We start from the raw sequence: 18,827 nt of genomic DNA, 5'->3' as shown, positions 1-18,827 counted from the left end.
TGCCTCTGAGGATAAGGAATGACATGCAGAACTTTCTGGGTGTAACCTGGACACAGGTGCCAAATGGGCCTTAAGGGACAGACAACAGGTGCACATCGTTCAGAAAATGTTCAATTTGTTTGATGTTTTCTTGGGAAGTTTTAGGCATGATGTCCAGGCAGTAGCTGGCCGTCTGGTGGGTGCTGGGAAGCTTGGCCCAGCTACATTTCCCACCATTAATGGTCTTTTAAAATGTTTGAGGAAAAAGCAGGTGTGGGAGCACCGTCCGGAATATTCTGCCATTTTCCTCTTGAAAATCTCCTGTTACCAGGCTGTTATTTGCCCCTGAAGGCAGGAGGAGGGAGAGAGGGAAGGAAGGAGAGAGAAAGACCTTTCTCTCTTTCTTTCTTTCTTTCTTTCTTTCTTTCTTTCTTTCTTTCTCTCTACCCCTGCCACGCACACATACTGCACAGTGGTACCTTGGTTCCCGAACGGCTTAGTTGTTGAACACCGCAAACCCGGAAGTAAATGTTCTGGTTTGCGAATGTTTTTCAGAAGCCGAACATCCGACGCAGCTTCCGCTTGAAGCTCCTGCAGCCAATCATAAGCCGCACCTTGGTTTTTGAATGGTTTCGGGAGTCGAACAGACTCGCGGAATGGATTAAGTTCAAGAACCAAGATAGAAGAAGAAGAGTTTGGATTTGATATCCTGCTTTATCACTACCCTAAGGAGTCTCAAAGCAGCTCACAATCTCCTTTCCCTTCCTCCCCCACAACAAACACTCTGTGAGGTGAGTGGGGCTGAGAGACTTCAGAGAAGTGTGACTGGCCCAAGGTCACCCAGCAGATGCATGTGGAGGAGCGGGGAATCGAACCCGGTTCACCAGATTACGAGCCCAACGCTCTTAACCACTACACCACACTGGCTCTACCACTGTACACAGAGAAGTGGGGGAGAGAGAGATGGCAGGAAGGGATAGGAAAGCAAATGGCCCCACCCATTTAACTTTGGTCCGTCCCACACTGACTTTGGCCCTGCCCACAGCTGACATGTGGCCCTTCAGTCAGTGTAGGGGATGCTGAGCTAGGGGGATCAAAGGACTGACTCTGTGCTAAAAGGCAGCTCCCCACCTTCCTAATCTGGGAACTGGCAATGGGCATGGGCCTTTCCCCACACCTGAGGGGAGCAGGGCAGGCTGTATGGGGCGTTTATTCACACTTCACCGCCATACTCCACAAGGGATGTGAGGATCTGCCAAAGTTCGATTTTCTCGGTTTCTCACGTCTTGGTTTCTCATCCTGAAATTCCATTCTCCGCATTTTGCTTTACTTTTAATCCTCAAGAAAATCTGCCAGCATTTCGGTGCAAATAAACAAATTCTAAATGCACGTTTTCGCAAAGCAATCTCCCCTCACACAATGCGTTCTTCCCACTAATATTTCCACACTTGGCTCTAGTGCGTGCATTTTTGCACGCGTTGCTCAGCAAAGAAACGCATTGCGAAATTCAGAGAAGTGCAAATTTCAACGGGTGGCTGTGCTTTGCTTCGCTTCAGAAAGTGCAAATTTGAAAGATGGGGCTTTCAGAGTGAACAGGCTCAAATTTCTCCTTCATCCCTATCCTCTCCAAAGCACATCCATCTCTGCTGCCTGAGCCAGCTGCTTCTCTCTGCCTAATGGTAGGACCAGGCCAGCGAAGGACAAGGTGATGCTACTAAGCATGATGTTCTGCCTGACATAAAAAAGGCCCGCTATGGGTCTGGTTATCTGGTTATATGGTTCTGTAGGAGTTCGAAGGGATGCGGGTGGCACTGTGGGTTAAACCACAGAGCCTAGGACTTGCCGATCAGAAGGTTGGCGGTTTGAATCCCCATGACGGGGTGAGATCCTGTTGCTCAGTCCCAGCTCCTGCTAACCTAGCAGTTCAAAAGCACATCAAAGTGCAAGTAGATAAATAGGTACCTCTCCGGCAGGAAGGTAAACGGCGTTTCCGTGCGCTGCTCTGGTTCGCCAGAAGCGGCTTAGTCATGCTGGCCACATGCTGTACGCTGGCTCCCTCAGCCAATAAAGCGATATGAGCGCCGCAACCCCAGAGTCGGTCACGACTGGACCTAATGGTCAGGGGTCCCTTTACCTTTTACTAGGAGTTCAAAATGTGGTGATGAGGGCCAGACTTTGACCGGACTCCGGCCACTGTAGCATACTTAACCATACTGCGAAACCTGACATCATCACCAACATCATTAATTCAATTTATATACCACTCTTTATCAAAAGCTCCGAGTGACACTCTCCTTGATCAGGCATCTATTTCTTATGATTCAGAAAGAGACGTAACAGGAGACATTTTGACCCCATAAGCTTCCCTAGGCAGGCAACCTAGAAGGGAAGGGGGTGGGCCTGCTAATTACAGCAGTTAAGCCAATCTGAGTTTTTGTTTTGTGTTTTTTCAATGGGGAAATATACCACAAAGCAGCTGTTCTCCTCCAGCAGCTGGGAGCAGCACAATAGAGGAAGAGGCTGTTGTGCCCGTTCAGGAGACATGTTGGAACTCTTTTTATTTTGAAAAGTGGGTCAGAAAGATAAGGTGTGTGTTTGTGTGCTCGTGTGGCGGAGAGAGAGAGAGAAAAAGAGGGTTTTCTTTTCAAGTGCCTGGGACAAAGCAATCTCAAAAACACACTGCATTTGATGAGAAACCTTTTCAAACGCAGAGAGAAGGAGGGCAGAGAACATCCTTTGCTTGGTTATTCACCATCCCTGAGAGCTTTCAACCGTTGCTCGTCTCTAATTGACCCAATTGCTGAAAAATGTCAGCATCGATCCACAAGCCAAAGATACATCAGGCAACTTGCAGACAACGCACGTCAAACTCCTCCTTGCGCTATACAAGAGGGGGGTTTATTAATGTTTGGGCAGATGGATAGATAGATAAAATTAAACCCCGTTGAAAAGTTCTGGAGGCACCTCATTGCCACAAAGAAGACCTAGTAGGAGCTGTCTCCCTTTTAGGGCAGCTTACTGGGAGAGATTTTGCCCTTGGGTACAGGTGTAGCTAAATAGAACCTCCATGTTCAGCAACAGTATACCACAGGATACCAGTTGCTGTGGAGCAACAGCAGGGAAAGGACTGTTGCTGCCATGCCCTGGATAACCACTGCGGCACTCAAGATATTGGACTTGACAGACCCTTGGTCTGTTCCATCAGGGCTCTTCTTACAACGGGGCCTTCTCGGCTGTGGCACCCTAGACTTTGGAATAACCTCCCAGACACATGGAATAGCCTTCCCTTGGGCCTATACAGCTCAGGAGCAGGTTACTGGAGAGACCGCCTCATCTCTCCACAGCATAGCTCAATCAGTAGAACATGAAACCCTTAATCTCAGGGTCTTGGGTTCGAGCCCCACATTGGGCAAAAAGATTCCTGTGTTGCTGGGGGGGGTTGGACTAGATGACCCTTATGATCCACGTCTACAATTCTATGATTCTTCTATATCTAGTGGCTCACTGCATCCTGCCCAGAATATTCTTCTTAGGGTCTCCCACAGTAGCTCAGATCAGGTCTTTTTGTGGAAGCATAGGTCACAATGGATGCATAATTCAAAGAAGGCCGTTCAAAGGGTAAATGAGTCATTTATGGCTAACTGGAACCTCCATTGTCAGAGACAGTCTACCTCCGAATAATATACACAGGAGTTAAACAACCAGCCCTTCCCTTACTGGAGCTTCTTTGCGTCCCTGTGTGAAATGAGTTGCTAGGCTAGACAAGCCATTCATCTTGCCCAGCGGGAAACTTCTGGTTCCTTTATGTCTTTAATCCGCAGGGCCAGCTAGCAATTTCTCGATGGTGCAGAGTGGTGTAAATGTGTTTGAGCTACTTAAAAAGCTGAGATGCTCCATTGCCCATGTTACAAAGTTCTTTTTTTTTTCTTCTCCCCTCCAGGAGGGGATTAATAATTAGCTGCTAATAAAAGAAAACATGTTTTGGAACGGGGAAGTCCAAGCATGCCTAGAAAGAGCTCCCCTAGCCTTGCCCTGTATCCTCAAACAACAGTTTCTTGGAATATGACCTTTGGCTTTCAAAGGACCTTGTTCATATGTATTTGGCCTTTTGGAGGGAAGCCATTGCCTTCAGCTTCAGAAAGAATCACCAGCTGGTCACTGCTGGAAATGGCGAGCTGCCAATCTGGGTTTGATCTTTGAGCAAAGCGCCATCTCAGTTGGTGTGAATGTAGTGTCGGATTTACATATAAGCTAAACAAGCTATAGCTTAGGGCCCCACTCTTTTTGGGGGCCCAAAAAAATTAAGGGGGAAAAAAAACCTGGATGTACTTTTCCAAAATATAAGATAAAAAAAAAACAAATAAAATAAAACCTACATACAGCAACAGTGTTTTGTGTTGTGTAGGCTCCTATGATGTAAGTCATGGGCCCCGCCTGCTAGCCTGCTCCCTAAAATATCACTGGTTTGCTCATTTCTATATATAGGGTGCCTACATTCTGCATGGACTGGTTGTAACAATTACTTCGATAAAATACATATTTTGTTATTTGCAAATGGCTTTAGATACCTATCAGGTCCATAAATTACCATATAGCATATATTCAGCACAAAAAACAGCGATCATTTGTTGTTGACAAAGGACAGCTGGACGTAGAAAGGGCCCCATTACCTTCAGTAGCTTAGGGCCTCATCAAACCTAAATCTGGCCCTGCGTGAATGATTGGTTGATGCTCCTTTAATATAGGGTTGCCATACGTCTGGGAAATCCTGGGCGTGCCCTCTTTTTGGGGGGTGGGGGCTACATGCCTGCACGCCTCTTTTCCCAACTCAGGCTGGCAGCAGCTCAGACTGTTGTTTTTTTTGCTGTTCAAGATATGGCAATCCTACTTAATGATAAGTAAGTGCCTATTTATAGGAGGGGGTTGTTAGAAGATTCACCACCTAACCCCAGTCCCATTTCCCCCTTCTCTCTCTTCTTCCTCCCCCACCTTATTCTGTATAATGTCTCACATCAAACATGAAAAAGGACCTTAAAGGTAAAGGGACCCCTGACCATTAGGTCCAGTTGTGACCAACTCTGGGGTTGCAGCACTCATCTCGCTTTACTGGCCGAGGGAGCCAGCGTAAAGCTTCTGGGTCATGTGGCCAGAATGACTCAGCCACTTCTGGCAAACCAGAGCAGCGCACGGAAATGCCATTTACCTTCCCGCCAGAGTGGTACCTATTTATCTACTTACACTTTGATGTGCTTTCCAACTGCTTGGTGGCAAGAGCAGGGACCCAGCAACGGGAGCTCACTTCGTTGTGGGGATTCGAACTGCCGACCTTCTGATTTGCAAGTCCTAGGCTCTGTGGTTTAATCCACAGCGCCACCCGCGTCCCTAAAAGGACCTTACCAACTTGAAAAAAAGACGGTGCATATTTTTGGTGAACCATGAAAATCATTTTAAAAATTATAATAAAAAAAAAAGATTCACCGCCTAGCTCCACAACTCTCACACAATTTTCTGAATAGGGTGTGGGTTTGGATCACCAGAAGTTTGAAGAAGGCGATACGCTGTTCCAGAACTCCGCCACCCCAAAATCTATAATTTAACCTGGAATCTATTGTCATGAAGGGTGCCAGCATATTAATATTATAAAGGAATAACATCCAGCTCAGCGAACAAAGGGGAAAGAAGAGGGAGGGAGGGAGGAAATCAGAAAGTTCACTCCCTTCCCCTCCTAATCCTGCAGCTCTGGGAGAAAAGATTGCGGTGGTCAAATGGTACCTTTTTAATGATAAACACAGATCATACCAAAGCCAGGAACATTTGCTGTTCCATGCTCAGCCGGATTATACAAGGGCACTGGCTGGCCCGTACCAGAGTCTCTCAGGAGCTGCCAAGGTAATTGGCGATGCTTAATTGTTCCTTCTGGATAATGAGCCTTTGGCTTGCTCATAAGCAGCTGGCGGAAGAACCACTTAAAGTTACTATTTTGGGGGCGCAAGCTCCAGGTTAGGAAAAAGGTGACCAAAACCAGCGCTCATTAAAGGAAACGAAAACATGAAAACAGCCAATTGCTTCTTCTGAAGCACAGAAGAAGTCTTTTTCCCAGCCGACCGCCCCACGTCAGGAAAATCTCCTCTCCTCCCTTCCCATTTTCTTCTTCTTCCAAATGTTGTATGTGAGCCAATTTAAAACAAAGGCAAAATTCTCACATGGGCTGAGCTCCCACCAGCTGTTTAGGATGTAAGGTTGCCAGGTCAGGAGCATCCCAAACTCTGAGATTTCAGGGTTCAAACCTGAGACCTAGAGGTGGTCCTTGGTGATGTCATGTCGGGGAGGGCCCTCTGATGTCACAGGGTGGTCCCTGGTCCTGTCATGGGGCAGGCCCTGGAAATGGAGGTTAATTGGGAGCAGAGGAAGGAAAACCCCCACCCAGAGTGTCTATGCTATAATTTGCAGCCAGCTCCTGCCGGGCTGAAGCTTGCAAGCTACATGCATAGTCGTCGTCTTCTTCTTCTTCTTCTTCTTCTTCTTCTTCTTCTTCTTCTTCTTCTTCTTCTTCACCTGTAGATTCAAGCCCTCTCCCTGTCACCAGGAAGTGGAAATCTGTATTATTTAATGTAATAAACTGGATTATTATAAACTCCAGTTATTAACTGGAACTCTGTATTATTTATTGGAGAAGCTACTTTTGTATAACAGTAAGCTCTTGTGAAACGGTTTTATTAATGGAGAAGCATGTTTTGAAACATACAAAGCTCCTGAAAACATAACAAGATAAAACGTCTTTGGAACGAATCTCTTTGCAGTCATTTATAAACTATTGCCTAAGTGAGATCTCAGCTTACTGTAAGTAAAGCATTTAAACTTACTTGAGGTTCTAGTCTATTCACTCTAACAAGGGTAGAGTACAACTGAAAGCGCTTAATACCAGGACATTTAAAGGTCTAACAACGTATATTTCCCATAATTTGCTGGGGGGTATTTTGTCCCAGAGTGAGTCAAGCCCAGCATTTTTTAATTCAGGCAGCCAGCCGTTTATCTTTCGTAGTTTCCCCCCACACGTGGGACATCAGGATTAACTGGTATTCCCCTGTTATTTCCCAATGGATGCAACGTAAACTTCAGACTGTCCCCTTGCCCAGGGTACCAGCTACCTCCCTGCTGGCTTAGCAACTCATCTTGTTCCAGAACATTTGTATCTGAATGCATGGTATGTTGGGTATTTATTCAGCTGTTTTTCTTGTTGACCGAAGGAAAGCCGGTGAGAAGTGGCCTTTATAGCAGCTCTGGGAGATGAGTTAGCCAAGGTTCCTGCTCGGAAGGGAGTATGTTCCTTTTTTCTTGAGTCTTGCATGGCCCCAGGAATGTGAAAAACTTGGTACGTCAAGTCAATCCAGCATCGCAGGCCAGAGGCTCGGATGACGTCGTTCTTGGCTTGGCTTTTCAAACCCAGAGACAGGGACCTCTGTGAGCCTGGGACACAGTTTCCCACTGTCAACTAACTAGGGGCACAAACAAAGGGGATAAAAACAGACAGAGAGGAGGTGTCCTAGTTAGATGCTGCAGATTTTAGAAACGAAGCAAGGCAGGGAATGGGAACATTTAAGGAAAGAAAGGCAGGCACTGCCCTCAGAATTTCCCCAGTGGTGCCGTAGCCGCAGCACACATCTAAAGCCCTTGGTACCCCCTGAAGAATCCAGGGAACTGTAGCTCACCCCTCACAAAGCTTCAATTCTCAGCACCCTTAAAAAGCTCCCTGGGAACTGGGAGGTCAGGATTCGAATCCCCACTCAGATTGCTGAGTGACCTTGGGCTAGTTGCTCACTCTCAGCCAAACCTACCTCACAGGACTGTGGTGAGGATAAAATGGGGGGGGGGGCAGTATGTACTACTACTACTACTACTACTAATAATAATAATAATAATAATATTTATACCCCACCCATCTGGCTGGGTTTTCCTAGCTACTCTGGGTGGCTCCCAACAGAATTAATGATGATGATAAACAGATGGCTAGATCAGTTGATTCCAATTTGTTTATCGCCTAAGGAAAAAATAAATAAACCAAGACTGCTTTCCCCCTTGGGAGTATTTTTAAAATTCATTTGCAAATTGGATCCATCAGTGAATTAAGATTTCTGTGACCAAGCCTGCCTTTATGCTTCTGCTGAGATAGGGCAGAAATGGCGATATTTCTCCCAGTTGCATAGCAGTTCTCAAGGAAGTGAGAGTAGGTGTTCCTCTTCCTCACCTCTTGAACTCATGCGCACCCACTTCAAAAGCCTGTCATGCGCCCAGATATTGATCCCCTTCCCACGCTGTTCCAGGAGATCTTGTTCTGTTCTCCCCCTCTGGGATCTGTGGGCTTGCATTTAACCCATCCTCTTCCTTCTTCCTTCCGCTCAACATGATTCCTGAGTTGTCCTTCCTTCAGATTTAGCTGCATCATCTTTCATCACTCGCCACAGAGCGCTTTCGTCTTTGGTCCCTCATAGGTTGCCTGTGGGTCCTAGTTGCCAGAGGGCTCTCAGAATCCTCCATCCGATGGGCTGCCCAGTCCCACATCCGGGTTAAAAGTTTCAGAACCATCACGAGGGAGAGACGGGGTTCTGCCAGATTGAGCAGGTGCCTTTTCAGACAATGAAAGCGCTACGATACCACTTTCTAACAGTCACGGCTTCCCCCCAAGAATTCTGGGAGCTGTGATCTGTGAAGGGTGCTGGGAGTTGTTAGGAGAGAGATCCCTATTCCTTTCACAGAGCTCATGGGGTCCCAGGCACACACGCAGGCTCGGAGTCCCTTTGGAGGAAAGACGACACAGCCGAGACTGTCGTGCTTTAAGAAATATGGTTTATTCGCCAATTTACACCTTCAGTCTGCACGAAGGAGAAGAAGAAGAAGAAGAAGAAGAAGAAGAAGAAGAAGAAGAAGAAGAAGAAGAAGAGGAGGAGGAGGAGTTTGGATTTGATATCCCACTTTATCACTACCCGAAGGAGTCTCAAAGCGGCTAACATTCTCCTTTCCCTTCCTCCCCCACAACAAACACTCTGTGAGGTGAGTGGGGCTGAGAGACTTCAGAGAAGTGTGACTAGCCCAAGGTCACCCAGCAGCTGCATGTGGAGGAGAAGGGAATCGAACCCGGTTCACCAGATTACAAATCTACCGCTCTTAACCACTACACCACACTGTAAGGTCTGGAGGGAGTCCAGACCTTTCAGCATGGCCCACAGCAGTACAGGAAAACTTTGCCTTCTCCAAGATGGATCTCAGCCCTTCTTCCTCCTTCTCTCTCCCAGAAAACCCTGCTTCAAAGCTCCCTTTTCCTTTCCCCTCAATCACACACCCCATCACCTTCATAACATCTCACCCCGTAGGCTAACGGATTCCTCTCCTCAGTGGCCCATCCTTGTTCCCTTAGTGACCCAACTGGGCCAGGCTGGTTTGCATAAGCCAGCCCAGGAATTTTCTGAAGCCCCTGCCTGGCAAAGAAGAAGAAGAAGAAGAAGAAGAAGAAGAAGAAGAAGAAGAAGAGTTTGGATTTGATATCCCGCTTTATCACTACCCTAAGGAGTCTCAAAAGGGACGTGGGTGGCGCTGTGGGTTAAACCACCGAGCCTAGGACTTGCTGATCAGAAGGTCGGCGGTTCGAATCCCCGCAACAGGGTGAGATCCCGTTGCTCGGTCCCTGCTCCTGCCAACCTAGCAGTTCAAAAGCATGTCAAAGTGCAAGTAGATAAATAGGTACCGCTCCGGCGGGAAGGTAAATGGCGTTTCCGTGTGCTCCTCTGGTTTCGCCAGAAGCGGCTTCGTCATGCTGGCCACATGACTCAGAAGCTGTACACTGGCTCCCTCGGCCAATAAAGCATGATTGAGCACCGCAACCCCAGAGTCGGTCACGACTGGACCTAATGGTCAGGGGTCCCTTTACCTTTAAGGAGTCTCAAAGCAGCTAACATTCTCCTTTCCCTTCCTCCCCCACAACAAACACTCTGTGAGGTGAGTGGGGCTGAGAGACTTCAGAGAAGTGTGACTGGCCCAAGGTCACCCAGCAGCTGCATGTGGAGGAGCGGGGAAGCGAACCCGATTCACCAGATTACGAGTCCACCGCTCTTAACTGCTACACCACACTGGCTCTGCATTTCAATGCACATCCCCATTAACCAAAACCCCCAACGCTTATAACTTTTACCCACATCTATAACACCACGCTCCCGAAGTCGCAGCCATCGCAGGCCACTTTTGGCACACGGCTCATCATACCGTTTGCTTTGCCCACAGGGCTCTGCTGGCATTACAAAGCTTTCTGGGCTCACGTGGAGAGCGCCGCTCTGCCAGGGGATGCGGTGCCGCGTGCTGTGATGGTGCAAATGTGCGCGCTGGTAGGGGATCGGCCTTAATCGCCAGGAAGCGATCCTGAGCATGCATCCTATGCTGGAGACAAGGAGGGGGGCGTCAGCGAGGAGCCAGACGGAGAACATTTCCATCCCACGGAGGACTTCCAGTTCCTTTCCGCAACGCTGGCAGATGTGTCTGTGCGTGTCCCCCCCTTGTGAAAATGGAGGGGAGGCTGCTGGTACGATCCCATTAAGCAGCCATTAGCCAATGTTCTCTTGGCGATGGTGATTAAAGCCCATTGGGGAATTTGTATTTCCGCTGCAAATATCAGCTCCTTTGGCTCATGCATGGCTGTGGGATGGGGGGGGCAGCGGCTCAGGAACTCTGTTTAAGGAAGACCGCGGCAGAAGGGCCCGATCCTCCTTGCAGCCGCTTGGCATTTTTATCCCTGTACAGTGGTACCTTGGGTTAAGAACTTAATTCGTTCCAGAGGTCCGTTCTTAATCTGAAACTGTTCTTAACCTGAGGTACCACTTTAGCTAATGGGGCCTCCCGCTGCCGCCGTGCAATTTCTGTTCTCATCTGTAATAAACAGATTACGCTAGTAGGATGGCAAGAAGTTCTGTAAGGAGGACTGTGTGAAATATTGCAAGGAAGACTATGAAGAGAATTATTAGTTAATGATAATTAAAAGTAATAGAGAAATTAAGAAATGCAGAATAACTGATAAAGAACGGGAAATCGTCAAAGGTTGTTGTCTAAGATATTGTATAAGATAAGAAGTTATGTTAAGAAGTTATGTTGGAAATGATATGTTAAAAAAACTAATAAAAATGTGTGTGTGTTTATACACACACACACACACACCTGCCACACAAATGCAGCCAGGGTAAACACACTCTCTCACACCCTTTTTGCAAGAACTACGCATTCTCTGCGTGCAGTGTATCCCACACACCCCAGGATATCACTTCAGAGCTTCATCACAGAATGTCCCTCTAATGCCATTAGCTTGATTTGGTGGGAATAGAAGAGCTTTCTCCGTAAGCACTCGGGGTACTCAGGATTCCAGGCAAGTGATAAGGCAAGTGATAAGTGTATGTTCCGTTCTGAGCCCGACCAAAGCCCACAGAGGCACTGAAGAGGTACATGAAGTACGGCGGAAACAGAGAAGGCCTGAATGCCGAACAGAATCCACCTCACTGAGATTGGGAGGTTGGGAGAGAGACGGGTCAGGTGAGTGTAAAAGGCCATGGTAGTACAAGTGGATGTGCAGGAAGGCACAATGGAAAACCAAGATACAGAGTCACAGATGCGTTGATTCCAGAATTTTGCAGTGGGTGCAGTTTAGCACCCAAGTTTCCAGGTGGGATTCAATCACATACCGCCAAGTCCAGGTTGCAAAATTCATAGAATCATAGACTTGCAGAGTTGGAAGGGACCTCGAGGGTCATGTAGTCCAACCCCCTGCAATGGAGGAATCTCAACTCAAGCATCCATGAAAGATGGCCATCCAGTCTCTGCTTAAAAACCTCCAAGGAACGAGAGTCCACAACCACCTAGGGAGACCATTCCACCGTTGAACTGCTCTTACTATCAGAAAGTTCTTCCTGATGTTGAGTCGGAATCTCCTTTCTTGTAACTTCAAGCCACTGGTTTGAGTCCTGCCCTCCAGAGCAGGAGAAAACAAATCTGCTCCATCTTCCATGGGACAGCCTTTGAGATATTGGAAGATGGCTATCATATAGTCTCTTTTCCATGCTAAACATACCCAACTCTTTCAACTGTTCCTCATTTGGCTTGGTTTCCAGACCTTGATCATCTTAATTGCCCTCCTCTGCCCACCTTCTAGCTTCTCAACATCCTTCTTAAATTGTGGTGCCCAGAACTGGACACAGTGCTCCAGGTGTGGTTTGACCAAGGCAGAATAGAGCGGTACTATGGCTTCCCTTGATCTGGATGCTATGCTGCTATCGATGCAGCATAAAATAGCCGCCAATCATCTAGAAGAGTTATTTAGCTCTTACTCTGCACATTATCAAAATTTATCTATATACCGTACTTTTCCATCTATAAGATGCCCCATGTATACGATGCCCCCTATTTTTGGGCACTCAAGTGGCATGTAAGGCCTTATAAAGACTTTTGAAATTCCCATCCTGTAGATCAAGACCACCTCCAGAAACATCTACATACATCACAGAAGGGGTGTAACCTAAGACCACCCCTCAGATACATCCCACCTACATCACAGAAATTTTAATATTGTTTTTCTCCTGTTGTTGTTTATCTCCTGTCTAGCAGGTTCCTTGATTGGATTTCCTGAGGAGCCTGGCCAGTCTTTTGTAATGATAAGGCTCACACCCTTATTCAAATACAGATAGGTAGCCGTGTTGGTCTGCCATAATCAAAATAAAAAAATCCTTCCAGTAGCACCTTATTCAAACACAGACATACCCTTAAGCCAGGATTTGTGAAGGAAATGACAATGGGGAGGCTTTTCCATTTTGACCTTGCAAAGAAAACATTTGGTCAGTTTAGGAATCAAAATGGTTCCAGGTTGGCCTTCCTGTGCTGATCTATGTATGTGCGGTTATGAACATTACCATATATCTAAGACCATAAAATTCCTATCACAGGGGTGAGATTGCCCAGAGTTGTTGAGCTTCTTGGGGGGGGGGGGATTACGCAGGGTTGCCGAGCTTTTTTTTAGGGGGGATTGCCAGAAATCGCTCAGCCTCACGCATCCAAAAATCTGCCTCTTGTCTGTCCCCTCGCGGCAAAAGCTGCCAATCGCTCGTCCAATTACTGCAGCGTCAGCCAATCAACACCAGCCATTGATGCAGCAACCAATAACATGCCCAATAGCTGCTGATAGCAATCAAACGTCTACCCTATGCACTATCCATGTGCAGTGGTACCTCGGGTTACAGACGCTTCAGGTTACAGACGCTTCAGGTTACAGACTACGCTAACCCAGAAATAGTACCTCGGGTTAAGAACTTTGCTTCAGGATGAGAACAGAAATTGCGCGGCGGTAGCGGGAGGCCCCATTAGCTAAAGTGGTGCTTCAGGTTAAGAACAGTTTCAGGTTAAGAACGGACCTCCAGAAGGAATTAAGTTCTTAACCCGAGGTACCACTGTATAAGACGACCCCCACTTTTTGGCATAATTTGTGAAGGAAAAAACCTAGTTTTATACACAGAAAAGTACGGTATCTATCCATGTATCTATCTATCTATCATCTAGCTAGCTAGCTAGCTAGCTAGCTAGCTAGCTAGCTAGCTATCATCTATCTATCTATCTATCTATCTATCTATCTATCTATATCTATCTATCTATCTATCCACAACAGTGAGCTCTTATCCCTGTCTCTCCCGGTGAGGCAGCCTGATGGAAAAAATTATGCTTTAGATTGACAAACCTAAAGACAGGGACAAATCGGAGATGACATCATGCGTACCGCACCATCCCCCAAAGGCACCTCCATCGAGCACTCGAGGGCACATTGTCACCATGCAAGGTGTACACTCCTCGACTCGTTCCCCAGATGTTGGAGGTGTTCCCTGCTTCCACCGCAGTCCTCATTTGCCCCAGCAGACAGGCTGTTGCTCTGGCGCAGGTGCCAAAAATGTAAATGCGACTTTCCCCAAAGGAGGTTCTCTTCATCAGATCGCCATCTGGCCTGCAGAAGAGACCTGGAGCTGGGCTCGGCAGTCTTGCAGCGTCCCCACGTGCACTCTGGGCCATTGGGAAAGGATACAACCGGGGTGGGAACCTTGCTCAGCCCAAAGTCTGCATTCCCGGGGAGGGCAGCCTTCAGGGGTGGGGAGAGCATGCCACTTGTGGACAGGGCCAGACAAACGCTAAGCTTGTTTTTGTATAGCAAGGTAGTTTCTGCACATGATCGCTGCTTCTGTCCTTTGTCCAGGCAAGCAATAAGCAGCATTATCAGAATGCAGGGGCATATTCCAGCTGGGCAAAGACACAAAGACAGGGCAAAGCAAGGTTTATGAGAGGTGTGGGCAGGGAGGGTGAGGTGGGTTGGGTTCTGAGGGCCAGAGAGAGCCTTGGAGGGCCACATTCAGGGCCAGGAACTCAAGTTCCCCACCTCTTAGTGGGACAGCACAGGAAGTCACTTCCAGAATATCCGCTCGCTCTGTTTCAGCGAATTACATGCATGCACCCCTATGGCACAATGCATCAGTGGTAGGGCTGGGCGATATATCAATATATCGTCCAAAATCGGTTTCAAGTCCATCTCGTGATATTGATTTCATCGTTGTTGACCTGGCGATATATTGTGAATCATGGTGTGTGTGTGCGCGCTATGCAAAAATCACAATGCAGGAAAAACCATGAAGCCAGGCAGCTACATCGTTCCATCCTTATTTCAGACATCGTGATTTATCGGTATATCGTGATGTTTAGCTGGGAATATATCGCGATGTTGAAAGCCAGATATCGCCCAGCCCTAATCAGTGGGTTGAAGGCTGATTGCTACATCCGACTGCCTTTCGTGCAAGACTGTTGATCCCCTTTGATCTGCACTCACAAAGGTTCCCAACCGCCTGTAACTGAAACCAATATTGTTTTAACAGGCGAGTTTTCATCTCATATAAAAAAAATATCAAAGCGCTTAGTGCAGGGTGCTGTGATGAAGACATGCTCTCTGCTTCTCATTCCTTATATTTATTCCACCACAGTGCTAGGGTGCAACAGGCTACTTCAACCTGGTGCCATCCAGAAGTTCCACACTAAAAAAGAGAAAAGTTTCAGACTGGCAGCTCCCAGATGGGGGAAGCCCAGTGCCAGATTTACGTATAAGCTAAACAAGCTATAGCTTAGGGCCCCACTTTTTATATGTCCAGCTGTCCTTTGTCAACAACAAATTGTCACTGTTTTTTTGTCTTGAATATATGCTAAATGGTAATTTATGGACCTAATAGGTATCTAAAGCCATTTGTGCATGTTGCCATGCAACCAGTCTGTGCAGAGTGTAGGCACCCTATATAGAGAAAGGAGCAAACCAGTGATATTTGAGGGAGCAGGCTAGCAGGTGGGGGCCATTATTTACATCATAGGAGCCTACACAACACAAAACACTGTGTGTAGGTTTTATTTTATTTGTTTTTTATCTTATATTTTGGAAATGTACATCCAGTGTTTTTTTCCTTTAAACTTTTTTGGGGCCCCCAAGAGAGTGGGGCCCTAAGCTATAGCTTGTTTAGCTTATATGTAAATCCGGCACTGGGTGGTATACATGGTTCTCTTCCTCCCCACTTCTCACAACAACCCTGTGATGTAGGTTACACTAAGAGGTGGTGATTGGCCCAAAGTCTTCCAGGGAGCTTCATGACCGAGTGGAGATTTGAACCCCGTTCTCCTAGGGCAATCATTGTTGCATGCCACCCCAATCTCCAAGCAGTGCAAGATCCCACGGGTTCCATGTGCTTGCCCAGGATTTATGCTTCCTTTGCAACAAGGTACAGCGTTGACTGGTGTTTTTATGACATAATGTTCATTTACACATATATACAACCTGAGCCTACGATGGAGGGGTTCACAGCAGTCGCGCCCCCAAGGGGTCTTTCTTCTCCCATAGCCACAGCCTTGGATTCAAACAGAAATCAAACATTGCTCTGTCTCTCTGGCTTCCCAGCCTACTCCTTCCAGCTTCTACCGTCTAGAAGCTCACTTAACTCAAACCTCTCAACTCTGCCTTTGTTTTTCCAACAACTGGAGAGTTGAGCGAGGGGGCCCAGCCAGTTGGTATCTGGCACAAAGCCACTTCCTTTGTTATCTTAATGGCTCATAACACTATTTTTTGCACATACATTTGCAGTGAATATTTTATTTTATTTTTTGTCTCCCTCCCACTTCTTTCCCCTTGGCAGCAGCTTTTAATTGAAGCGTGGCTGCTGTGAAAATAGCAGAGGGAAGAAACAGGGATGCTAATTGCTTCGGTTGGAGAGGAAGGGGAGAGGAAATGGGCTTTGCTTTTCCGTAAGTACAAAGGCTCCTTGATGGAGAGAGAGAGGAGGCAGGCAGGCAGCAGCGGCCTTTTCTTGAGGGAGATGCTTTTGGGCACCAACGTTTCCCCGACAAGACGGGTATTATCAAAATTGCTAAATGCTTCTTTTAGCTCCTCTGACGGAATTGCAGATTTATTTTTTGTTATGGCCCTCTGCGATTGTTGCTGGGTGATGAAACAAAACGCAAAATGGTTTATTTCGATGTGGCTTGGTGGTTTTCAAAGGCGGCATGGAGACGAGGAGTGGGGGTGGGGTGCCTTTATGAACCAGGGGCCGGGAGGGGAGAAAGAACTGCATTTGCATGTTTAAAAGCAGCCAGGTTCCCAAAGGCGAGAGTCGTTTACAGTGGTGCCAACTGTCAGGTACGGCTGCCGCTTCAAGTGCATCCCAGACCCTTGAGCTCTCGGCTATGAAGTTCATTGGGTGAGAGAGTTTGGATTTGATATCCTGCTTTATCACTTCCCTAAGGAGTCTCAAAGTGGCCAACAATCTCCTTTCCCTTCCTCCCCCACAACAAACATTCTGTGAGGTGAGTGGGGCTGAGAGACTTCAGAGAAGTGTGACTAGCCCAGCAGCTGCATGTGGAGGAGCGGAGACGCAAACCTGGTTCACCAGATTACGAGACTACCGCTCTTAACCACTACACCACACTGGCTCTCACTGGGTGTTATCTCAAAAGCCGGTTGCTGCCTCTTGGTCTAACCTTCCTCACAGGGCTGTTGTGAGGAAGAGAAGGAGAAGGAGAACCATGAGCACCACCTCGAGCTCATTGGAGAAAAAGGTGGGGGTGCAAATAAAAGGAATAAAATAAACAATAAGAATAACGCAGCCAACCAGCTTTGGTTGGTCCACATAGCAGTGGTCAGCAAACTTTTTCAGCAGGGGGCCGGTCCACTGTCCCTCAGACCTTGAGGGGGACCAAACTATATTTTGGGGAGGGGGGAGAAAGAATTCCTATGCCCCACAAATAACCCAGAAATGCATTTTAAATAAAAGGACACATTCTACTCATGTAAAAACACACTGATTCCGGGACTGTCCGCAGGCTGGATTGAGAATGCAATTGGGCCAGATCCGGCCCCTGGGCCTTAGTTTGCCTACCCATGACACAGGCTCTGCCTCGTTAGCAAGAGATCCCATAATCTACTGAACTGCCTTCACCCCCCTTCTTTCCGCATTTTCTTGGCTCCACTAAGAAAATAACTTAATCCCGGCTTTACGGTCCATCTCCTATCGTTACCCTTATCATTAAAACTCTCTCTTCTGTCCAGAATATCTATTCAGCTGCCTGGAAACTCATCCCTGGGCTGCCTCCCTCCCTCTAGATTCGACTCAGTTTGCCTTTAAAGGTGAACCTACTTAATTCACATTGGTCATAGACAAAATAAGAACTGAAACACAACCATCCTTTGAAATTTGCACATCTCGGAATTCTCCAATTCTCTACTTCAGTCAAGGAAATGTGCACAAAATTATATATACCATAGGAAAATGTGCTAAGAAATGCATATATATATATATATATATATATATATATGCATAGCTGTGCATAGAAATGCATTGAAAATGTGCATTACACACACACATATGAAAATAACATTCAAAAGTACTTTATATTAGGTAAAATGGCATTGCAAAAATGGCATTGCATGGATCAGGCAAAACCACATCTAAAAATGTGATTACTTGGCTTGGTGTCCTGAGTTCCTACCGACCCTCACCATACATTGAAATCACTACAATACCAGTTGAAGCCATCATGGTTTCCCCCCAAAGAATCATGGGAAGTGTAGTTTTGTCCACGGTGCTGAAAGTGTCCCCCATCCCCCTCACAGAGCTACAGTTCCCAGAGTGGCTTCACAGTCAATCCCTCTTCCCAGGGAATTCTGGGAACCAGAGCTCTGTGAGGAGAAGGGGGGGCTCCTAACAACTCCCTTAAACTACATTTCCCAGAATTCTGTGGGGGAAGCCACACCTGTTTAAAGTGATATAGCTGTGCTTTAAGTGTACAGTGGTACCTCTGGTTGCAAACAGGATCCTTTCCGGAGCCCTGTTCGCATCCAGAAGCGAACGCAACCTGCATCCGTGGGTCACAATTTGACGCTTCCGTGCATGCGCCTGACGTCATTTTGACTGTCTGTGCATGCGCGAGTGGCGAAACCCAGAAGTAACACGCTCTGTTACTTCCGGGTCGCCGCAGCGCGCAACCCGAAAATACTTATCCCGAAGCTACTTCAACCCGAGGTATGACTGCACAGTGGTACCTCTGCTTGTGAATGGGATCCGTTCCAGAGGCCTGTTCACAACCTCAAAGGAACACAACCCGCATCTGCGCGTGTGCGGGTCACGATTCGCCGCTTCTGCGCATGACATCAGTTTGCGCGTCTGTGCACGCACGAGCGGCAAAACCCGGAAGTAACCCTTTCCAGTACTTCCAGGTTGCTGCGGGACGTAACCTGAAAGAACGTAACATGAAGCAGATGT

This window comes from Podarcis pityusensis, assembly GCF_964106645.2.
Source record: "Podarcis pityusensis genome assembly, chromosome: 14".
Lineage (NCBI taxonomy): Eukaryota > Metazoa > Chordata > Lepidosauria > Squamata > Lacertidae > Podarcis > Podarcis pityusensis.
The sequence above is the reverse complement of the archived record's forward strand: the minus strand, read 5'-3'. Positions refer to the sequence as shown.